We start from the raw sequence: 19,018 nt of genomic DNA on the forward strand, positions 1-19,018 counted from the left end.
CCGCCTCGTTCCCCGATGACTGGAAACACGCCGAGATCAACCCCCTCCAGAAGAAACCCTCGGTGGACCCCACTAACCTCAAAAACTACAGACACATCTCCCTGCTCCAGTTCCCAGAAAAGTAATCGAGAAAGCCATCAACAGCCAACTGGCCACATTCATCGAAGAGCACAACATCCTCCACTCCTCCCAATCCGGCTTCAGAAAAAACCACAGTACGGAAACTGCCCTCCTCGCCGCAACAGACGACATCCGCACCCTACTGGCCAAAGGAGAAACAGCAGCCCTTATCCTGCTCGACCTCTCAGCGGCGTTCGACACAGTCTCTCACCGCACCCTAATACGCAGACTCCATGACGCAGGGATCCAAGACAAGGCCCTCAACTGGATCCACTCCTTCCTCTCCGGCAGAACACAGCAGGTCAAACTCCCCCCTTTCCTCTCAGACCCCACACCAACCACCTGCGGAGTCCCCCAGGGATCCTCCCTCAGCCCTACGCTCTTCAACGTCGACATGGCTCCGTTCACCCCCAGCGTCAGAACCTATGGACTCAACATTGTGTCATACGCAGATGACACCCAACTCATCCTCTCCCTATCCAACGAACCCAACACCGCCAGACAGAACTTTCGAGAAGGCATGGAAACCGTTGTCAAATGGATGAAAAACAGCTGCCTACAACTAAACACCAACAAAACGGAAGTACTCATCATGGGCCCAAACCCCGATGCTTGGAACGACACCTGGTGGCCCACCGCCCTCGGAAGCCCCCCACGGACCACTCACGCAACCTGGGAATCATCCTGGACTCAGCTCAAAATGGACCGCCAGTTCAACTCTGTCCCGTCCTCCTGCTTCCACACCCTCCGCCTCCTACGTAAGACCTTCAAATGGATCCCCCTCGAACACAGAAAGACCGTCACTCACACCCTGGTCACCAGCAGACTCGACTACGGCAATGTACTCTATGCCGGAATAAACAAAAACCTCACCCGCAAGCTACTGAACATCCAAAACACCGCCCCAAGACTGGTCCTCAACCTGCCAAGACACTGCCACATTTCCCAGCACCTGCGCACACTCCACTGGCTCACCATCGAAGCTAGAGTCACCTTCAAGATGCTCACCTATGCTCACAAGGCCCTCCACGACACCGGACGAGCATACCTGAACAGCCGACTCAAATTCCACGCACCCCAGCCCAGCTCTCCTACGCCGCAGTCCCCCGCACCAGAAAGACCAGATCAGGAGGCCGCTCCTTCTTCTTCCTCGTGGCCAGAACCTGGAACGACCTTCCGCTCCACCTCAGACAGATAACATCGCCTCCCATCTTCGCAAGAAACCTCAAAACCTGGCTCTTCTAAAGACCCCTTCCTTGATGGACTGGAACCTGTGAACCCCCAGCGCCTTGAGACCCTTACGGGTGAGTAGTCGTGCTTAACAAACACCTTGATTGATTGATTGATTGATTGATTGATTCATTCATTCATTCATTCATTGTCAAGCGCTCCATGTCGCTCCACTATGCAGGGTAGCAAATATATAAATTGTTTGAACATCTCCCCTACGCAGGTGCAGCGGATGACTACAGTGCAGCAGTGAGAGCCGGCAATGTGGACTCTGACCCGCAATTAAAACCAGATTTCGAAAGATTCAAGCTCCACCACACCCGCCCACCAGAGAGTGAGTCCACTGATGCTTTATTCGCCTGCCTACGTGAGCTGACCAGCACGTGTACGGCAGGCGATCAGCCAAAGAAAATCAGGCCTAATACTGCGACAACCGAATATTAGTTTGAATGACATCCTTATCATGGCCTGTCAGCAGCAAGGCCACAGAGATGGACATAGCAATAACTCAGACACCAGTCAATGCACCTAGTGTGAAAATGGAATGTGCAGATGCTGTAAACATGAGAAGGAAGGTGACTTGACCCAAGGTGTCAGCACCTACACAGACGGGGAGGCAATGCAAAAACTGTGGCCGGAAGAACACTCTCTGGAGAACTTCCCGGCGCAGGGACGCAAGTGTTTGAGGCGTAGAAAACTCAACCACTTTGTGAAAGTGTGCCTGAGGTGGTCCGAGGGGAAGAGGGGCCCATGGGATGCGGACCCCAATATAAGCCATTCGGCAGCTATTATTGGATGACCCGGAGCTTCAAGGAGAAGCCAAGCGCAACCAGTGGGGTGGATACCGACGGGAAGACTCCACATCCGAAGAGGATGTATTCCTCATTTCTTTCATGGGAGACCTTAAACGGCACAGTCGGCCACAACCCACGTGTGTGGTGGAGATTGCTGGGTCAGATGTTAAGGTTCTCATCAACATGGGGGCCTCAGTTAATGTGACAGGCATACAACAATACCAACGCCTCAGTCTGAGGACTACTCAGTCCCCATCCAAATGAAGATCTACACATATGGAGGTCAAACCCCATTGCCTCTCAAAGGACTCATGAAAGTATGTACATGGTCCAATGGCCAAGAAATCATAACGATGTTCCATGAGGTGGACAGAGAGGCAGACACATTGCTGGGAACTCATACCACAGACGACCTGGGGCTAGTGTAATTTGGCAGGAACGTGCAAGCGTACCAAGTGGATGAACTGTTGAACCTATCCCGGAGCTGTTTAATGGCCTAGTTTGCCTGTGAGCCCCACCTGTCAGTCTCCAGATCGATGAAACTGTCAAGCCAGTAGCCTCACGCCATCGCCATGTACTATTCCATCTGAGGCTTCCGGTGGAACAGGAGCTGGATAAACTGGATAGCTTGGGGGTGATCGAGAAGGTATCAAGTCCCATGCCATGGGTGCCCCAATAGTGAACGCGGAGAAATCTAAACACCCCGTAAAAATATGACTGCGCATTGATATGCACCTTCCGAACAAGGCCATAAAGAGGGAGAGGCACATCACTCCCACAACGGAAGACATTATAGTTGATTTGAATGGAGCCAGATGGTTCTCCAAATTGGACCTCAACGAGGAATACCACCAACTCCAGCTAGCAGAGGAAAGCAGGTATGTAACAACATTCTCCACACATCTGGGTCTGCGCTTATACAAGCGATTGAGCTACAGCATTTCATCAGTGGCGATGGTGTTCCAGAATGCTTGAGGGAGAGACTGTTCGGACTACAAAGTGTCATGAGTTTCAGTGATGACATATTTATCTATTCTGCACCAGCTGAGGAACATCACCAATGCCTGTGGGCCACCTTGAACTGGCTATGCAAACACTGTGTTACCCTTCATAGGTAGAAGTGTTCATTTGTCTAAATAACCATTGCACAGTATAGACAACCTGCTAACATTCTGAAGCCCTTTACAAACGCCCCAATCACAGTGTTCATTTTTATAAACCAGCATTGAATTATTTGGGTATGTCTTCACAAGGGCGGGGTGAAGCTTGACCCCAGAAAATCACAACCATCAAGCTGGCTCCGGCTTCAAGCCATGCTTTGGAAATGCACACTTTCCTAAGCATGGCCACTTATTGTGGACGATTCAACCCCAACCTGGCAATGATTGTGGAACCACTGAGAGCACTAACGAAAGTAGACACTTGCTAGGTGTGGGGACCAGGTGAGGAGGAGGCTTTCCAGAGGGTAAAGGCAGCCCTTCTGAGCAAGACAACAATGTCATATTTTGACCCTCAGAAAAGAACAGAGCTGCTGGTCGACATGAGCCCAGAAGGCGTTGGAGCGGTGCTCACGCAGGAAGTGGATCCAGGGGGGGGCACTTCTGGCATTTGCAAGTAAAGTGCTCATGCCAATGGAAGCAATATATGCTCAGATTGAAAGGGAAGCCCTTGCTATCAAGTGGGCTTCTTCCGTACTACAATACGTGAGTGGTTCATTGTGTTTTGGTGTGTAGTGAAAGTAAGCAGGTGGCTGGGCCCCACCTGCACACAAGGAAAGGCTGGGATCGGTTAGGGTAGAATCCGGTCTGTCCACCTTTAACTATTGCCTCTTTGAAATGCTAAATATTAGCCCCGGCCTGTGACGTAGGTGTGCCTATGTTCAGTCTCTATGTATGTTTGTTCTATCAGTGTGTGTCTCTGACAACCTCTGTGTTTGGTTTGTGCGCATGGGTTTCTGTCACTATGCTACTCTCCATGGGTGAAAGGCTGCATGGCAGGTATTTTTCTGTGCACCGGTTCTTGAATGTTTGACGGTGTGTATGTTGAGCTCTGTAGTTGTCTTAGTTTGTGTGTACATGTTAGCTGTAAATATCAATGCTCTGTGAGTGCGTTTGTCAATATGTACATAAATATGTGAGCTATGAGCATGCATTCAATAATATAACGACAAACCCAGTGGCTTTTTCAATGCATGTTTAGATTGGCAGTTCCCTTTAAATTAAGCCAGAAGAAAAAATCTATACGTCATCAAAATAAACAAAACACTGACGTATCTATGACGCTTTTACATGAAAAACAGAATTAAGTGTTCAGCCTGCCTCTGTCGCAGCAAGGCAGCTAGGCATGCACATTTACTGTGTTTTTTGTGGTGTAATTTTATGATTTACTGTACTCAGATTCATCACAGAAGGTGCTTTGTTCATGGCCTGGGATAGGTGTCAGGGGATCACCTTCAGTTCCTTGAATAACAATTTCTTAGTGACTGGAGGGCTTTTCAAATAGCTCAGCACACTAGTGCATGTAGGAACGTGACCCAGCCCATGTTCTCTTTACTGGAAGTGCAAATGATTTGTTCAATTGTTGCATATGCAGCTCGAGTACACCTCAGTCCTTCCCTCCCTCTATTACCCTGAACAGCAGCACATGTCATATGGTAGATCATGACAGAAGAAAGGCTCTGCCCGTACGCAGAGGATACACAGAACTATTCGGTACAGAAACAGACAAGCATTTGCATTTGAATAGGTCTCACATTTGCAAGAGTTGGGCACGGTAAACGACAATGTCTTTTACCTATGTGTTATGGTTTGGAGTGTAGTGGATATATGTGGTTTGGAGTGGAATTATGTGGGGTTGTATTGAAATTGTTAGTTGTGGAATTGTGTGGTGTGTAGTGGAATCATGTGGCATGGTGAATAGACAGGGGTTAGAGTTGCACAGAATAGATAGAAAGGAAGGTAGAGTGGGATAGGTAGTTTGTGCAGGAAGTGGTGAATGAACTTGAGACAGAGGAGCAGAAAGAGTGTGAGAAAAAGAGGGAATCCTGTCTGTGGTGGAGAAGCCAGCATAAAGCTTAACTCAGAGGACATCCCAGTAAGGTCTATGTGTAACAGGACTACAAGTAAACAATGCCTTTTATGCCTTCAGCTTTGCCACAAAGTATGCAACAAACAATAGACTCTTCAAGTCCTGAGCTACCTCAGGACTTGAGGTTATCTTAGGTAAGGCTAACATGGAAAAAAGGGCAGCAAGCATGGGGCTGTGCCTTAGCAAACAGCTGAGTATAGCTTGAGGAAAGAGCCTAATGCTAGTGCTGTGCAGAGGCTGCTCTGAAAACTGCAATAGAAATAATTGGTCTTGCATTTGTGTGACTTAGAGGTATTGATATCGTAAATGAGAATGTCTTTTACCTATGTGTTTTGGATTGGAGTGGATGTATGTTGTGTGGAGTGGAATTATGTGGTTTGGATTGAATTGTTAGTTGGGGAATTGTGTGGAGTGGATTTGTGTAGTCGATTTGTGGAGTGGAATTATGTGGCACGGTGTGCAGTGGAAATATGTGTATAGTAATTATGCGGTATTGAGTGTACAGGAACTATGTGGAGTGTAATCGGAGCACCCTCCAAATTGATTGCCTCACCCTCTCTCGAGAACAAACTGGCTGACGTGTGCAGATGCATGCCACTGAGGCTTTTCCCAGGCCTTTATCTACCAAGAGTACAATGACCACGAGGAGGTAGCATTTCACCTCAATGTCCTTTATTTTGGCAGTAGATGATGTTCCTGCTGAAGAGTTTGTTATTGAAGGTTGCCTGCACTCAGCAGATGTCTGTGAACCTTAGACTTTACAGTAGGGAGGCCTGATAAGCACTTTTGTTTAACTGTGACAGTTGCCTCCAAAATGAGACATTTCCAGATTTAAAATTCCTAATCCAATTAAAACACCACATTTGCAGCAGGCACAAAACAAATTCCATAATTGTACATAAGTACTGAATAAAATTATTTTATCCAACTCAATATTTTTAATGGCAAAAATGCAAAGCAGCACAAAAATAGACAAAAAGACAACAGAGGTCTAAATATGCCCTTATGTGTAACCATTATTTAACAATTGCACGTGCATGCCATGCAATTGTAATGGGCACAGAACCCAAGCATTCATGAACAAGTTGTGGTGGGTGCACAGGAGGTTGCCATAGCTGCTGAGCGGCCTCGTGTTATCTGCACCTTCTCAGCCAGACCACTCTTTCTGGCTAGAGACTAGTTGCAGACTGGGACTAGTAGTTTGAATCTTAATGTGTGTGTGGCCTCATGAGCAAGGCATACAGAAGCTAAAAAGCCACGTGCTGTCAATTGGGTCGTGAGGGACAGAGGTCCACTTGGCAGTGGAAACGCCGGAGTAGTAGAGGTCAGCTCAGGGGAGCGGTAATTGAAGCAGGGGCCATCAGGCGTTAAAATCTGACTCACAGTCTCATCATAGACAGCTTGAGGTCAGGCTGGTTGAAGAAGAAGGAGAGTACCAGCAGATGTGGAATGCTTCCTGCAATGTACATTTGTCTCTGCAACAGTGCGGTATCAATTTGGGCAGTCCCAGAAGCAAAGTACTCTAGGCTGAAGAAACCAATAGGGAAGATGCGCTGGCATGGCTGAGTGGCACTCCGCTGCGGAAGGCGCTAGGGACACACTCAGCCCAAGACATTATTTATTAAGAATAGCCTTTACAATCTTTCAGAACAAATGGTCGTTTATGCCCCAGTCCCCTGAGCCGACTCACCCCTATTATAAGTCACTGACAAATTACGAGTGAAGTGAGGCAGCAGACATGGATGTGCAGTAGGTACATTATCCAACTTTCGCACCCAGCAGAGCAGCTGGTAAACTACCGCAGTGCAGTTCCGCCGTGACCATGAGCACCACTACCCCTCCCAGCCAACGCTGGCCCAGCACAAGAAGATCTCTCTTATTAAATCACGCACTGAGTAAACCGCTAGCATATGTAAACTGAACAAACATTTTAGAACAAGCCCAAGATTAAAATAAGTAATAGACACTCTGCCATCTTTCTGGCTCATAACAATTAAAAAAAGATTTTCCCAAAGCAACGGAAAAGCAATGCAAGCGTAAGGAAGCTGTACTTGACCTGTGCTCCTCAGCAAAAAATGGAAGTGACATATCGCTGCATTAACCAGTTAGGAGGCAGCAAAGAAGAGTAACACTGGCCAGAACCAATATCAGGCAGCAGGTGTTAGCAAAGTCCTTTATCAAATAGAGTGGGTTTTGCAGATAGTGTATAAACGCTGCTAGACTTGACCTAAAAAAGGGATTGGTGAAGGCAATACAGTAAAACAAGGCTATTCAAATTCAACAAGTGCTTATTTACTTCACTTCACTTCTCTTTTGACCTGCACACTGCCTCTGTGCACACCCTCTCCCAGAGGTAGCTCCAGATGACAGAAATAATCCAAGCAGAAATAAACCTCATTTAGAATGTTTTGTTGCAGCTAAGGGATCATTACATTTACACTGTGAGTTTCTGTTTAGAATTTAACAGTAAAAACAGAAATGTTTGTTTTGCAAATGTAAGTAGGACTCTAATGAGATTTGTGTTCTAGAGCTCGGTTTTTTATAAACTTCAAACATGGGAAGCAGAAGCACTTGTGCATTGTGGAGGGACGCGTGATAGACAAACTGCTGACTGTCTGAAGCCCTTTAAAAAAGCCCCAAAAATAGTGTTCATTTTTCTAAACCATCATTTAATTATTTGGGTATATCTTCACCAGGACGGGGCAAAGCTTGACCCCAGAAAATCACAACCTTCAAGCTCGCTCCAGCTCCAAGCAACGCCCTGGAAGTGCACACTTTCTTAAGCATGGCCACTTATTGTGGACGATTCAACCCCAACCTGGCAATGATTGCAGAACCACTGAGAACACTAACAAAAGTAGACACTTGGTAGGTGTGGGGACCAGGTGAGGAGGAGGCTTTCCAGAGGGTAAAGGCAGCCCTTCTGAGCAAGACAACAACGTCATATTTTGACCCTCAGAAAAGAACGGAGCTGCTGGTCGACGTGATCTCAGTAGGCCTTGGAGCAGTGCTCACGCAGGAAGTGGAGCCAAGGAAGGGCACGTCTGGTGTTTGCAAGTAAACTGCACACACCAATGGAAGCAAGATATGCTCAGATTGAAAGGGAAGCCCTCACTATCATGTGGGCATGTGGACATTTTCACTTGTATCTCAGTGAAAGGTTGTTCAGGGTGGTCACGATCATCAGCCATTTGTGCTGTTGTTCAGGGGCAGAGCACCCCATCCACCGCCTTCCATTGTACAAAGGGCAATTAAGCTGCAGCATTACCAGTTCAAGGTGCTCTACCAACCAGGGTGCAAGAACCCAGAGGATTTCCTATTACACCATCTGCCCCAAGTCAATAGGGAGGTAGATGGAGAGGCAGATCCCACAGAGGCGTACATCTGATTGATATCTCAAGGAGGCTGCCTGAGGGCATGGAGCCTATGAGAAATGGAAAGGATGACCACTGGTGATACTGTGCTGAGAAGGGTGCTTGAGGGACATCAACAGGGATCATGGAATTACTTCTTACAAGACGTCAACAGCTGGATTTGCCCGGACAAGTAGCGCCTAACCCATATGTGGAGGGTACGGCACAAGATCAGTGCCACCCAGGAGAGTCTCGTACTGTGGGGCCCTGAGAGCCTGAAACAGCAAGTAACTCTGGTGGCCTACGGAGGCCATCAGGGAATGGCAAAAATGAAGTCTCACAAGCAAGAGAAAGTATGGTTCAGCAATGTCCCGCATGCCAAGTGGCCAGCAGTCCCGAAACTCCAGTACCAATTATCACAGAGGAACCATGTATCACCCCGTGGTCCAAAGTGAACACGGATTTCAGGAGTTTCCCAGATGGAATTTCCACCCTGGTCCTCATGGACAGTCATTCAAAATACCAAGTGGTAGAACTGGCTGAATCAAAGGACAGGATGTGGTGCAGTGGCCGGAGCCGCCAACTCGGGAGCTGAAGATCCGGGTTCGAGTCTCGGCATTGGCTCAACATCCTGTGATTCTGGGCAAATCACGTAATCTTTCCGTTCCCATAGACAGCGCCTAGATACACTCATGGGTGATAAGACGCGCTATATAAATCTAAAGAAAAAAAAATCGATGGCATTTGCAGATGTGGCACCTTCGCTGGAAAAAGTGTTCACCCGGTTTGGTCTGCCAGAGGAAATCAAAATGGACAATGCGCCACCAATTCAGGGATCTGAGTTCAAGGACCTGTTTAAGCGATTGGGTATCCAACATCGCCGAATTACACTCCCGCCTCCCCCAAATGGCCACAAGCAAACAGGGAGGTTAAACGATTCTTCCAGACCCTGAACAAAAAACCCTGCAAATTGCTAACTACAAAGGGGTTAGCCCAGGGGTCAGACTTCATCGGATTCTAAGAGAATACCAAGGGACACCACATTGCAGCACTCAATGCCCCCGTCATCTCTTAGGTTGGGAGGATACAGGAGGGACATGATTCTGGTGCACCCAGAATGGACCTAACCAGAATATGACCTGGAGTGTACCCAGACCTGGTGTGCATATATCATAATGAGGGAAAGCATCAAGAAGAGAGCAACTCTACAACAGATCAATCAGGGTAATCAGGTCCTCCTCAAAGTCCAAAAGCCTGGGTGTAAGTTCCGGACCCCATTCGAACCAGGAGTGTGGACAATGGTGATAGTGGATGGCACCATGATAACAGCCCAGAAAAGGGAGGAGGCCATTAGTCGGAACATGTCATGGTTCAAGAAAGTCAGCATGTCTGGTCAGCAGAGACTGGAGTAAGATGAGACCTTAGGGATCGATGGCCCACCTGTGACAGAGGGACCCCTGAGCCAACCACAGTGTGGTGAAACCTCAACGGAGCTGGGGATTTTAGAAAGGAGTTGCATGTGGCCCAATGAGACAAGGTCAAGAGAGATGGAGCAGACTGCTCATGGTATCAGCGATATGGCCTACAGCCACATCCCAAGCTGAGCTGGACTTTGTGAGCTATGTCCAGGGATAAGATTCAGAACCAAGTGGGAAAAGGATGTAGTGAGCCACCCGATCAATTCTGGGGTAACTCCCCCCCCTCCTCCCTGATGTTGTTACACTGCATCCTCTGGCTAGGCGCTGCCAGAGGCAATAAATAAAAGTGTCCTAGGCCACACGTGGGCTTTCATCCGTACTACAATACGTGAGTGGTTCATTGTGTTTAGGAGTGTAGTGAAAGTAAGCAGGTGGCTAGGCCCCACCTGCACACAAGGAAAGGCTAAAATTGGTTAGGGTAGACTCTGGTCTGTCCACCTTAAATGTATTGGCTCTTTGGAATGCTAAATATTAGCCCTGGCCTGAGACGTCGGTGTGCCTATGTTCACTCTCAATGTATGTTTGTTCTATCAGTGTGTGTCTCTGACAACCTCTGTGTTTGGTCTGTGAGCATGGGTTCCCTATGCTACTCTCCATGCACGAAAGGCTGCATGGCTGGAATTTTCTGTGCACAGGTTCATGAATGTTTGACGGTTTGTGTGTTGATCTCTGTAATTGTCTTAGTTTGTGTGTACATGTTAGCTGTAAATATTGCTGCTCTGTGAGTGCATTTGTCAATATGTACATGAATATGTGAGCTCTGAGCATGCATTCAATACTTCAACGACAAACCCAGTGGCTTTGTCAATGCATGTTTAGGTTGGCCGTTCCCTTTAAATTAAGCCAGAAGAAAAAAACTATAAGTCATCAAAATAAACACCACATGGACGTATTTATGACGCTTTTACATGAAAAACAGAATTAAGTGTTCAGCCCGCCTCTGTCACAGCAAGGCAGCTAGGCATGCACATTTACTGTGTTTTTTGTGGTGTAATGTTATGATTTACTGTACTCAGATTCATCACAGAAGGTGCTTTGTTCATGGCCTGGGATAGGTGTCAGGGGATCGCCTTCAGTTCCTTGAATAACAATTTCTTAGTGACGGGAGGGCTTTTAAAATAGCTCAGCACACTAGTGCACGTAGGGACCTGACCCAGCCCAGGTGGTCTTTCCTGGAAGTGCAAATGATTTGTTCAATTGTTGCATATGCAGCTCGAGTACACCTCAGTCCTTCCCTCCCTCTATTACCCTGAACAGCAGCACATGTCATGTGGTAGATCATGACAGAAGAAAGGCTCTGCCCGTACGCAGAGGATACACAGAACTATTCGGTACAGAAACAGACAAGCATTTTCAATTGAATAGGTCTCACATTTGCAAGAGTTGGGCACTGTCAACAACAATGTCTTTTACCTATGTGCTATGGTTTAGAGTGTAGTGGATATATGTGGTGTGGAGTGGAATTATGTGGGTTGTATTGAAACTGTTAGTTGTGGAAATGTGTGGTGTGTAGTGGAATTATGCGATATGGTGAATAGATAGGGATGAGAGTTGCAGAGAATAGATAGAAAGGAAGATAGATAGAGATGGATAGGTAGTGTGTGCAGGAAGTGGTAAATGAACTTGAGACAGAGGAGCAGAATGAGTGTGAGAAAAAAAGGGAAAGAAGGGGAGAACAGGCCACAGGTGCATAAAGATGGAGGATCATTGTACGTAGAAGACACCCAAATTAGAGGCGGAGAGAGTGGGATTGAAGGACAGAAACCTTGAAAAGGCACGGGTATGAAGATGTACTTAGTATATGTGAGCAGGCAGTATAGAGAGGACATAGGGAGTGCGAGGGAGAGATGAGAAGGGGCAGTAGGATTGCAATATGAGCCTCTGTAGTGCAGTGTGACGGAGAGATGAGAGGGGCAGTGGGTGTGTGGGGGAGATTTGACAGGGTTTTTGGAAGTGGAAGGGAGAGATGTGCTTGGGTTGGAACAGTGGCGGCCAGCACAGGTAAGAGCGGTAGGGCAGTGGGGCGGGATGGAGGTATGGAAGTCGACAGACGACGGCATATAATATTAAATTAAAAAAATGTAAAACACACTTTCCTTGCACTCACCGCATCGCCTCGGTGGTGATAATGCGAGCACAAGGTAAGTGATTTTATTTTTTTAATGTAATATTACATATCCTGTCTTCTGTTGACTAGGAACCCCACACCCCACTCTGCACCCCTGCTCTGCCCCATCACCCCGCTTCTCTTACCTGTGCCGGCCGCTACTTGATTGGTATTGTTTGTTGTGGGATTGAGTAGCATGGCATTGTGTGGTGTAGTGTGAGGTAGTGTAGTGGAAATATGTGGTATGTCAGTGAGATACCTTTGAATGTGGTTTCCTAGAATGACTTTTTATCCATGCTTAAAATGGATCCTGAGAAAAGAATGTTTGTGGATGGAAAAGGTCATCTACATGGCTCTGAAGAGTCTACTCTGCATATCCTGCAACAAGTCTATTTTGAGCTATGAAGAACAAAGTCATCCACAGTAATAAGCTGCACATCCATTAGGGGTGTGGTCTTGTGATGGTTTAGACTTGATTCCTGTTCAATCCTGTCTGTGGTGGAGAAGCCAGCAAGAGGCTTAACTCAGCAGACATCCCAGTAAGGTGTAGTCTACCTGTAACAGGACCACAAATAAGCAATGCCTTAATCCTTCAGCCTTGCCACAGAGGATACAGCAAACGATATACTCTTCAAGTTCTGAGCTAACTCAAGATTTTACAATGGCATGTCCTAGGAGGTTATCTGATTTGAGGCTAAAATAGAAAAAAGGGCAGCAAGCATGATGCTGTGCCTTAGCATACAGCAGAGTGTAGCTTGAGGAAAGAGCCTAATGCTAGTGCTGTGCAGAGGCTGCTCTGAAAAACTGCGAAAGAAAAAATTGGTCTCGCATTTGTGTGACTTAGAGTTATTGATGTTGTAAATGACAATGTCTTTTACCTATGTGTTTTGGATTGGAGTGGATGTATGCTGTGTGGAGTTGAATTGTGTGGTTTGGATTCAATTGTTAGTTGGGGAATTGTGTGTAGTGGAATTGTGTTGAGTGGATTTGTGTAGTGGAATTATGTGGCATAGTGTGCAGTGGAAATATGTATATAGTAATTATGTGGTATTGAGTGTACTGGAACTATGTGAGTGTTATCGGCGCACCCTCCAAATTGATTGCCTCACCCTCTTTCAAGAACAAACTGGCTGACGTGAGCAGATGCATGCCACCGAGGCTTTTCCCAGGCCTTTATCTCCCAAGAGTACAATGACCACCAGAAGGTTGCATTTCACCTCAATGTCCTTTATTTTGTCAGTAGCTGATGTTCCTGCTGTAGACTTTGTTATTGAAGGTTGTCTGCACTCAGCAGATTTCTGTGAACCTTAGACTCTACAGTAGGGAGACCTGATAAGCACTTTTGTTTAACAGAGACAGTTGCTTCCAAAATGAGACATTTCCATAGTTAACATTCCAAATCCAATTAAAATACCACATTTGCAGCGGGCACGAAACAAATTCCATAGTTGTACATAAGTACTGAATAAAATTATTTTATCCAAATCAATATTTTTAATGGGAAAAAAGCAAAGCAGCACCTGAATAGACAAAAAGACAACAGAGGTATAAATGTGCTCTTATGTGTAAACATTATATAACAGTTGAACATTCATGCCATGCAATTATAATGGGCACAGAACCCAAGCATTCATGGACGAGTTGTGGTGGGTGCACAGGAGGTAGCCACAACTGCCAAGCGCCCTCGTGTTATGGGCGCCTTCTCAACCAGACCACTCTTTCTGGCTACAGACTAGTTGCAGACTGGGACTAGTAGTTTGAATCTTCAGTGTGCGTGTGGCCTCATGAGCAAGGCACACAGAAGCTAAGAAGCCACGTGTGGTCAATTGGGTCTTGAGGGACAGAGGTCCACTTGGCAGTGGAAACGCCGGAGTAGTAGAGTTCAGCTCAGGGGAGCGGTAATTGAAGCAGGGGTCATCGGGCTTTCAAATCTGACTCACAGTCCCATCATAGACAGCTTGAGGTCAGGCTGGTTGAAGAAGAAGGAGAGTACCAGCAGATGTGGAATGCTTGCTGTAATGTACATTTGTCTCTGCAACAGTGCGGTATCGATTTGGGCAGTTCCGGAAGCAAAGTACTCTAGGCTGTAGGAACCAATAGGGAAGATGCACTGGCACAGCTGAGTGGCGCTCGGCTGCGGAGGGCGCTAGGGACACACTCAGACCAAGACATTATTTATTAGGAATAGCCTTTACATTCTCGCAGGACAAATGGATGTTTATGCCCCAGTCCCCTGAGCTGACTCAGCCCTATTGTAAGTCACTTGCAAGTTACGAGTGAGGAGAGGCAGCAGCCATGGATGTGCAGGAGGCACATTGTCTAACCATCGCACCAAGCAGGGCAGCTGGTAAACTACCGCAGTGCAGTACAGTGCAGTGAACATGAGCACCACTACCCCTCCCAGCCAACGCTGGCCCAGCACAAGAAGATCTCTCTTATTAAATCGCGCACTGAGTAAACCGCTAGCATATGTAAACTGAATAGACATTTTAGAAAAAGCCTAAGTTGCGAAATAAGTAATAGACAATCAGTCATCTTTCTGGTTCATAACAATTCAAAAGAGTTCTCCCAAAGCAACAGAAAAGCAATGCAAGCGTAAGGAAGCTGTATTTGGCCGGTGCTCCTCAGCGAAAAACGGAAGTGACATATCGCTGCATGAACCAGTTAGGAGGCAGCAAAGAGGAGCTACACTGGCCATAACCAATGGTAAGCAGTAGGTGGAAGCAAAGTCCTTTATCGAATACAGCAGGTTTTGCAGATAGTGCATGCACGCTGCTAAACTTGACCTAAAATAGGGATTGGTGAAGGCAATACAGCAAAACAAGGCTATTCAAATTCAACAAGTGCTTATTTACTTCACTGCACTTCCCTTTTGACCTGCACACTGCCTCTGTCATGGTTTTTTACACAGTATTTGTAAAGCACATGTCTGTGATTTTCATTAACTCGTATTGCAGTGGGATGTCTTGAGAGTATTTCTACATGGCAGCGGAGTTTATTGCAAATTTGGTTTCGATATATTCAGCGTTCTGTGTGGATGATGTCTGAGTACCTATATGTATGGTGGTCTCTACACGTTAGGTCTGCATGTTTTGGTCTGTGTATGCATGCTACTTATTTATATGTGTGATCTATATCAATGTTTGCATGAATGTGTGTTTCCCTGATCCTGTGCCAATGTTGCCCTGCCCCTATTTCTGTTTAGAGTTTCAATGGACTGTGTCTGTGTCTCTCTGACACACTATCAGTGTTTCCCTGTCCCAATATCCATCAGTCCCTGTGTTCATGTCTCTCTGTCTCAGTTTCCCTGTCTCCTTGTCCCAGTGGCAGTTTCCCTGTCTTACTGTCAGTCTCCTCTCCCAGTACCCATGTGTTTCAGTATCAATGTCTAGGTCTCCTTGTCAAAGTGTCTATGTTTCTCTGTCTTAGTATCCATATCTTCTTGGAACACGGTTGGTGCATCCTCCTATGTCAGTGTTTACATGTTTTATTGATTGGTGTACATTTTCCTATCTCCTATTGTCAGTGATCCTCTTCCACTAACCCTGTTATTCTGTCTTAGTGTTCATGTCTTTGGTCGTCCCAGGGTAGATGTCTCCATGTTTCAGTGTGTGCGTCTCACACTCACAATGTCTCTGTATCCTTGTATCAGGTCTTTGATTCACTTTCGGATAAGTCATTTTTCTGTGTCCCAGTAAAAATGCTAGCTTGCCCTTTTGAATATCTATTATTTTTTACAAACAATGTAATCATGTTTACCTGCCCTAGAGTAGGTGTCTCTGTCTTCCAGTATCTGTGTCCCTGACCCACTGTCATGGCCGGACTGGGAACCAAAACCAGCCCTGGCAAATAGCTCAGCCGGTCACGAGGGTGGAGGGCAGGGATAGGGGGTGCCAGGGGAAAGCTTTGTGCCACTTTTCGGTTTTGATGCGGGGGCCTATATTATGCTGCAAAACCGGCCCCCGGTAACAACAAGCATTGGCATAGCCGATAGGTCTTGCCTTTGGGGCCTTATAAGTATTTAGCCATGTAGCACATTATCCTGGATGCTACAACAGCTACTGTTCTTTAATATAGAAGTTTTGACACTAATATGCACATATTAGCACTGCATTGAGAAGTATTTATTTAAAGTGTTATTTCTGTACAAATGGTATTCTGAACTTGTGATTGAATGATTCTTGTGATTTTTGTAATGTTATTATTGGAACACCTTGCTTAATGTTCATTAATTGATCCACTGAACATCACAGGTTAAAGCATTGAACTTGAAACCAGACAGTTGATTGGGGGTGGGGGGAGCTGCTGTTCTACTTGTGCTAAGGCATTGTTTTAAGAGAAGAAAGCCACTACCTAGTTCTGATAAACACAAATGAAAACCTGGCAGTGACAGGATAAGCATTAAAAGAATAATTCACTGTGAACCTCTGATGTCTAAAACAAATTCTCCTACAACACAATGCAGAATACTCGTTTTGCTCATATAATGAGATATGTCTGCAGCTACTGTAGAAATCCATTTTAAGAAAGAGAAACATTTCACACTGTGCTGGGTTACAGGATGGGTGTTTTCTCAGTCTCGTTTATTGATGGTGCATCATGCTGCATTGTTTTCTCCGAAATTTCTCAAGAAGCATATTGTGTATCCCTAGTAAGTGATAAAGTTTGAGACTGGCCATCAAACTGCACAATCATCATTCAGCCTTACACAATGCCCTGTACGTGAATTCCATTTTAAGGTGTTACAATGGCTTGTAAGGGTTGTACATAAATACAATAATAAAATTCCACGTTCTAAGTGGCACAGGCTATTCGCTATTTGTATATGCAAAGGTGCATGACTTTAGCTCATGGTGTGAAAGACCTGAGTCTCCCCTCCTCTTGCTTTTCTTTTTTGCAATTTTATAAACAGCAAGCTCAACCCGAAGGTATTTGAGTGATTTACCTGAGCACCAGTTATATTATGCAAGGTCCGATTCTTTATTAGGCACCTGAGATTAAGTGATTTGCCCAGAATCACAGGATATTGAGCCGAAGCCAAGCCTCGAACCCAGCTCGAAAGTATGTAGCTCTGATTATGCACTTGCTCCAAAGCTGTACCGACAATATTGTGTATTGTTACAGATAGAAGCATTGTGTATAATCTAAAATATATAAGTATTTCTTATGTAAAACCACACATTGCAAAAGTAATCCCTGGGCTGTCTCCCCATGCTGTGGTGGGTGGGTGGGCAGAAACTGTGAGAGAAACTTCGGCAGAACAATGGATGAAGAGGGGTAGCATTGTAAGTAAACATGCATAGTGCATATATATTTATTTAAAACAAAAAGGTGTTGGATAAGGTCAGTAAAAAAAATGGGTGATCTCGGAAAGAAGCGGTTTACCAAAGAAAGAGAGGAGCAAGACAAAGTTTTCTAGCAGCGAACTGCAATACCGCACAGGCCAATTACTGGGAAGTGCCATGAATATGATTTGGTTGCAAGCACGTCTTGCATCCGCTCAATTAAGTGAGACCCAATGACAACACTGGCAATCAGATGGTGGCACCAATGCAAAAAAAAAACATAGGTTCGCCTCTGTTCATGGAATGTGAATGGCTTAGCAACAAAAACCTCAGACCCGGAATTCCTGCAATACCTTAACTCGTTCAACATAATCCTGCTGCAGGAAACATGGCTTATAGAACCATTACATCTACAAGGGTTCCTATGCTTTGCCACACCAGCCACAAAGGACGGAAAATTTGGGCTGACAAATTATATATCTACAATTACCATAGCGTCAGCAGTAACAGTCTGTCCTGCCACAGAGCTTGCCGAAGAAGTCACATTTACTCTTTCTCTGCCAGGGGCACAAGACGAAGATGTGATTGTTAACGTCTACATCCACCCAAAACGTAAAGCAATTGATTCGGCAAAGCTAATCAGCCACTTAACAACTTACATAAGTAGCGCAGAAAAACCCAATCACATTCTGTCAGGGGACTTGAATCTATATATTTTGGGCACATCAGAGGGCAACGAAGCGAACCTTCAATCCTCAAACCGCAACATACCAGCTCAATGTGGCTCTATCCACGGAAAGAATAACAAAAAAACAGACGCCTTCTTGAGGACCTAGAACATCTTAATCTCAGGGCCTTAAATGGAAGATTTGCCAGTGACACCCACCCTGTAGCTAGCCATTATCCCGCATCAACTGGCTTGAATTTGGATAATAATATGTTCCCCAGTCTTTCGCTGTTTCCTTTTTATAATCAGCTTCAGAATGGGAGACAAGGGGGACAGTGATCATTGTCCACAAGAAATCTCCATTGCTGCAATTGCACCTTCTTACATCCAGCCATCTTCACTCTGGGGCTCCAGTTACATGTCAAACTACAAGAGAATTAAATTTGTGGTGGAAAATATTGAGTCCCTGTCACGAACAGCAATCAATCGTGTACTTTCACAACTGACTGAAAAGAATCATACATCAAAGTGGGAATGTTTTACAGCCACATTTACAGAACATCCTGCTTGGCAAATTGAAATGAACCGTCCTCTGGCTCCCAAGGAGGAAAAAAGGATAACAATAACACAAGGGGTGCAAATAAAGGGCCTCAAAAGATCCATAAACCGCTCTATAAGATCCCTGCGACATGACCCAGGGAACTCAAGTCTCCTCTCTTTTTTGCGACAACAGAGAACAAATGATACTTGAGAAGTTAAGCTGGAACATAAGAGAAAAACAATGTATGCTCTGGTCCAGTTCCATCAGGTCTTCCGTGTCAAAGTAGCAAGCAACTGTGCAGTCTACCAGAGACACTTGATTCCTCGCTATACTGTCCGTATTAAAATGTCTCTAGT

Source organism: Triturus cristatus, chromosome 2_1 (assembly GCF_964204655.1).
Source record: "Triturus cristatus chromosome 2_1, aTriCri1.1, whole genome shotgun sequence".
NCBI lineage: Eukaryota > Metazoa > Chordata > Amphibia > Caudata > Salamandridae > Triturus > Triturus cristatus.